The following is a 5,089-nucleotide window of genomic DNA, read 5'->3' as shown; positions in this document are numbered from 1 at the left end:
CTGTAGGAATTTTATAAAGTACAAAAGAAGTAACAGCTTATAAAAATAGGAGGGAAATTTGAGGTGGGAGCATGAAACTAAAAGCATCTCATTGTCTGGCAAAGTGTTCTTCTAAAATGTAGTGTCCTCAAGAAGAGATGTTTGGCAAAAAACCCTGTGCTTAGCCTGACTCATACAGCAGCCCTGGCTCAGGCCGGCTCTTCCTCAGGTTTGCTTCATAATAAGTGCAGCAATGTTAGCAGACGCCTGCCCCAGGTAGGCCAACGAGCCTTGGGGGACTGCGGCTGGCTTTTTGTGCTGCCCGCTGATGTCCCCCAGCACCTGCTGCCAATGCAGCAGCTTGGTCATGCACTCCTGAACCAGAGCATCCTTCCACTATAGTTTGTACCTGAGTTCCAAGATATCCTCTTTGAAAACTTGCTCTGGTTTCTGGAAAGATATAAGTAACTACAATCCTTTCTGTAGGAAAAAAAGCACTCTGTCTTACAATATCCAGAAATTTCTGGATACACTGATCAACACCAGTTCAAATTTCTTTCTGATCGGTGCCATTGACATAGTCCTGACTCACTAAAGAAGCAAGCAAGCCTCAAAAAAAGACTCCAAATCATCCACCAAAGTACTCAGAGAAGATTTAGGAAAGCCTGGCATGGCCTAAAAAAGCAAAGCCTTGCCTGGGCATCCCGGGGTGGAGGTTAGTGGGGGACTGAGCAGCTGCCCCGAGAACATAACTTCCCAGCAGAGCCACCTTTGATGAAATGGCCGGGGGAAAGGCCAACTCTTTTCAGCTATTGGGTCATTGGAAAAGTCATGACGCATGTTTGCAACAGATGGCACTAGTTTATTTTTGGAAGTATTAGAGCCATTCGCATGTATGTTATTGCTATGTCATTTGACAGCTGACAGTTCTAGCTTCATTCTAAAAAAAAATTGAGCAATTTGGTTGAGCTTTGGAGATTTTACAAGTTGAAGAAGGAAGACCAAACTGTGCATTTTTGCCATATTTTACGGTTTTACTTCCATAAAGAGAAAAACGTGCATCAAGCTTGTGAAAAGTTGCATAAAGTTTACGGTGACAATGCTCGGTAAGAATGTCAGTGCCAACGATGTTTCACGAAATTTTATGCCGGTGATTTTGATCTCAATGACGCTCCTCGGTCAGGGAGGCCCACCCAGGTTTATAACAACAAAATAAAGGCATTGATCGAATCAAAACCACGTGACACGACGAGAGATTGCAGAAACACTGAACATCCATCGTTCAAGTGTCCACAACCACCCGAAGAAGCTGGGTTACCTAAGCAAGCTCGATATTTGGGTTCTGCATGAGCTCAAAGTTCATTTGATGGCACGTATAGACATCTGCAATATGCTCATTAAACGTGAGGAAAATGATCCTTTTTGAAGTGACTGATAACTGATGATGAGAAATGGATTGTTTACAACAATGTGGTGCTCAAACAGTCTTGGTCCCCACATGATGATGCACCTCAAACAACATCGAAAGCAGACATTTATCAGAGGAAGGTTATGTTCTTAGTGTGGTGGGATTTTAAAGATGTCATGTTTTTCGAGCTCCTACCAAGGAACCAAACAATCAATTCAAATGTATACTGTTGGCAACTGAACAGTTTGAATGAATCCATCATCCAGGAACGTCCAGAGATTGTTAATTATAAAGGAGTTGTGTTCCATCGTGACAACACGAGACAACACACAAGTTTGATCACCTGTCAAAAATTATTGGAACTTGGATGGGATGTGTTGCCACATCCACCAAACTCGCCTGACCTTGCGCCGTCAGACTTCCACTTGTTTCACTCGCTTCAAAACTCCTTATGTGGTATAACATTCAATTCAGATGAGTTTGTAAATCAGCACCTTGTTCAGTTTTTCACAAATAAAGACAGGTTCTTCTATGAACAAGGAATTATGAAGCTGACTGAAAGATGGCAAAACGTTTTTGAACGAAACAGACAATATATCATTGATTGATCTTTGTTCTTTAGATAAATAAATGACCTTTGAAAATCATAGACAAAATACATCATGACCCCATGACCCGATATTTTTCAGTGCAAGATAATTGGGATCATCCTGGATATTATTTTACTGCCAGATTTAATTTTTTTTCTCATTTTAGTAAAAACAGATAAATCAAATAACATGTGATGCCCAATTAATTTAATGATTCCCTATTATTTATTGAAATGGGAAAACTGGAAGAAATGGCAGTGTGCTGCAATAAATGTGCTTAGATTCAAGGTGTGATCAAACAATATGGTGAATGTTTAAATAAAAAAAAATTATTACAGTGAAGCACACATTGCCATTAATCCCCCTCAAAATAATCCCCCTTGCTTCAAACACACCTATCCCATCATGCTTGCCACTTTCTGAAGCAGTTCTAGAGACCTCTTTCGTGAGTGTCTTTAGTTGCACTGTCATGGCTGCCTTGATGTCCTGAATCATTTTGACTTTGGGATGAGCCAGAAGTTGCACAGTGCCAGATCCGGGGAATAAGGTGGATGAGGACACACAATAATGTTTTTGACAGAAATTGCTGTGTAACAGAAGCAACGTGTGACATTGTCATGATGGAGGATGATTTACGGCACACTGTAAAACACACCTTCTCTCAACCGTAGCTCATACCTGACTGGCTGCACTGACAAGTTGAAACTTGTCACACACAATTACTAAGGTTCGATGCGCTGCTTCCCATATTGAAGATCCCTGCCTTTCTGTTGGATGGCACTCTGCAGCAGCATTCACTGTATTTTTTTTTTTTGAGGGTGAGCAGGAAACACAGTTGCTGCCTTTATTGCATTCCAAGGGGAACAGGCTAGCTCCAGACCCACCCCATTCAGGGCCTCCAGAAGGGGTTCCCAGGAAGGTCCCAGGGTGCCAGTCACAGCAATTGCTTAGGACCCCAAATATTAATATGAGGCTCCAGAGCTGGAGCCCCAGGGTTAGAGCTAATAGTTGGGGCAGGGGTCCTTAGTCCCAGGCACAGACATATCCCTCCACTCCAATGAACCTCTAGGAAGGTTCATGTGCTTCTTAGAGCTTGCATATTACTGCCCTGTGGAGAAGAGTCCCAGCCCTTCATTCCTGGTCAAGAGGGGATGTGAAATTCACATGACCCCCACCTCCTTTCAGTATGAAGCCCAAGGTCCCTCAAAAGCCCATACCTTCCCTCTGGCCACAGCTGCTGTGACACAACCCTCATGCCAGCTCTCACCTCACGGGCAGAGGGCATGGGAGTAGAAGGGGAGGAGTAGAGTGGAGTAGACTAGAAGCCGGAGGGTCTGCTCCTCACCTGAGTCCTGATGGGGAGGGTGCTGGGCCAGGCTAGGGAAGCCACCAGGCAAGGGGACAAGCAGAGTTAGTGAAGGGCAGGCAGCAGGCTGCAACTGGGCTTAAAGCCGGGGATGGGGTGCCAGGAAGCATGGGAAGCAGGTGAGTGCCTGAGTGATGGGGGAAAGAAGAATAAGAACACCACATGTCACCAAATGCCACTGCACAAGGACATGACAGATTCTGGGAGGGCCCCGGACCCCATGTGGGCTCAGGGCCAAGTTAGTTGCAGGGTAAGCTGGGACCAAAGAGGCAAAGTAGCCAGAAGGAGAAGATACCCTATGAGGCTCCGTGTCACACATCGCTTCTGGTACAGCAAACCTGTTAAATAAAAACATTACAGTGTGTCTTCATCCACCTTATTCATCGGACCTGGCACCGTGCGACTGCTGGCTCTTCCCCAAAGTCAAAATGACCATGAAAGGTAAACATTTTGAATGGATTCAGGACATCAAGGCAGCCATGACAGCACAAAGACACTCACGGAAAAGGACTTCCAGAACTGCGTCAGTAAGGAGCAAGAATGATGGAATAAGTGTGTTTAAAGTGAAGGGGAGTGTTTTGAGGAAGACTAATGGCAATGTGTTTTATACTGTAATAATTTTTTTTTATTTAAACATCCACCGAGTTTTCTTGTTTTTTATCACACCTCATATAGCTTGGTGTATCTCTGACCATTTAACTCAGAATAAATTCCTAGAAGTAGAATAGTTAGGTCGAAATGTGGGAGCATTTTAAAAGATTTCTGATAAATTTTATGAGGACTCTCCAGAAAATTCAGATCTGTTTACATTCCCAGAAGCAGGGTAGGTATGCAGCTGTGTGTCATCTTTGATACCCCTCTCTACTTGACACCCAGGGACATAATGCAAGTCTTCCATGAGATGTTACCTCTGATGAAATGGATGCATCTTCTTAACTTCAGGACTCTGTTAACAAACATCACCACCAAAAGCACCAAATGCACCGAAGGCAGAATAATTATCCAGAGAGCTGTCTTTGACTCAGTTCTAAATAAAAGAAAATAAAATGTGTGGGTAGGTGGGTAGAGTATGTTATCTATTTTTAAAACTTTTTTTTTTTTTACCTTCTGGGTGGCAGGCAAATATCACATTAGCAAAAATACTCTTCATAATGAAAAGACCCATTAAGCAGCCCTGTCTGGACCAGATAGTTTCTTATGAGCATAAACAACACCTCCCACTCCCAATGTTTCTACTGTGGGAAACAAGCGAAAGCTGTACTATAAACCAATTTGGGGCTTAATGGGGGTGGGAGTCAGGAGAGAAAGGGAGTCTGAAAACTTGAGAGGCAATGAGTCTACTATGCATGCTAAGTTTCTATTGTTTTATATTGTAATAAGAGAATTAACACACTTTTACAAAGGAATAATTATGACTAGAAACTAGCCTCAGCCCAGCATTCTCCTTGGGAGATGAAGGGAAGGTGCAGGTCCCCCTTGGCTTGGAGAAAGCAGGGTCCTGGAGAAATAGTGATGAGGAGTGCAGAGATGATGAGAAGACTGAAGTAGGAACCATGGTCTGGAGTGAGAAGTAACAGGTGGCCACAAGGATGATAGTGCTTGGAGCTCCTCAGGAATAACTAAAGAAGCCTGAACTTTTTCCAGTTTCTTGGTTGGAACTAGAATTGTAATTAGCATTAAAAGAAGTGGGGATCCCAGGAGGCAGAAACTTGGAGACTTTGAGTTACCAAAGTCAGAACCTGCTAA

At 43.4% G+C, this 5,089-nt stretch overlaps 1 pseudogene; it reads right to left on the bottom strand.

Annotated features, from left to right (window-relative positions):
• Nucleotides 1–204: 204 nt before the first annotated feature.
• LOC109387341 (mediator of RNA polymerase II transcription subunit 28 pseudogene) lies at nucleotides 205–729 on the bottom strand (annotated as a pseudogene).
• Between the last annotated feature and the right edge of the window lie 4,360 nt (nucleotides 730–5,089).

The sequence above is a fragment of the Hipposideros armiger genome, unplaced genomic scaffold, assembly GCF_001890085.2.
Source record: "Hipposideros armiger isolate ML-2016 unplaced genomic scaffold, ASM189008v1 scaffold_154, whole genome shotgun sequence".
NCBI classification, from domain to species: domain Eukaryota; kingdom Metazoa; phylum Chordata; class Mammalia; order Chiroptera; family Hipposideridae; genus Hipposideros; species Hipposideros armiger.
Note: the sequence above shows the minus strand (reverse complement) of the source record. Positions and strands in the feature narration are given on the sequence as shown.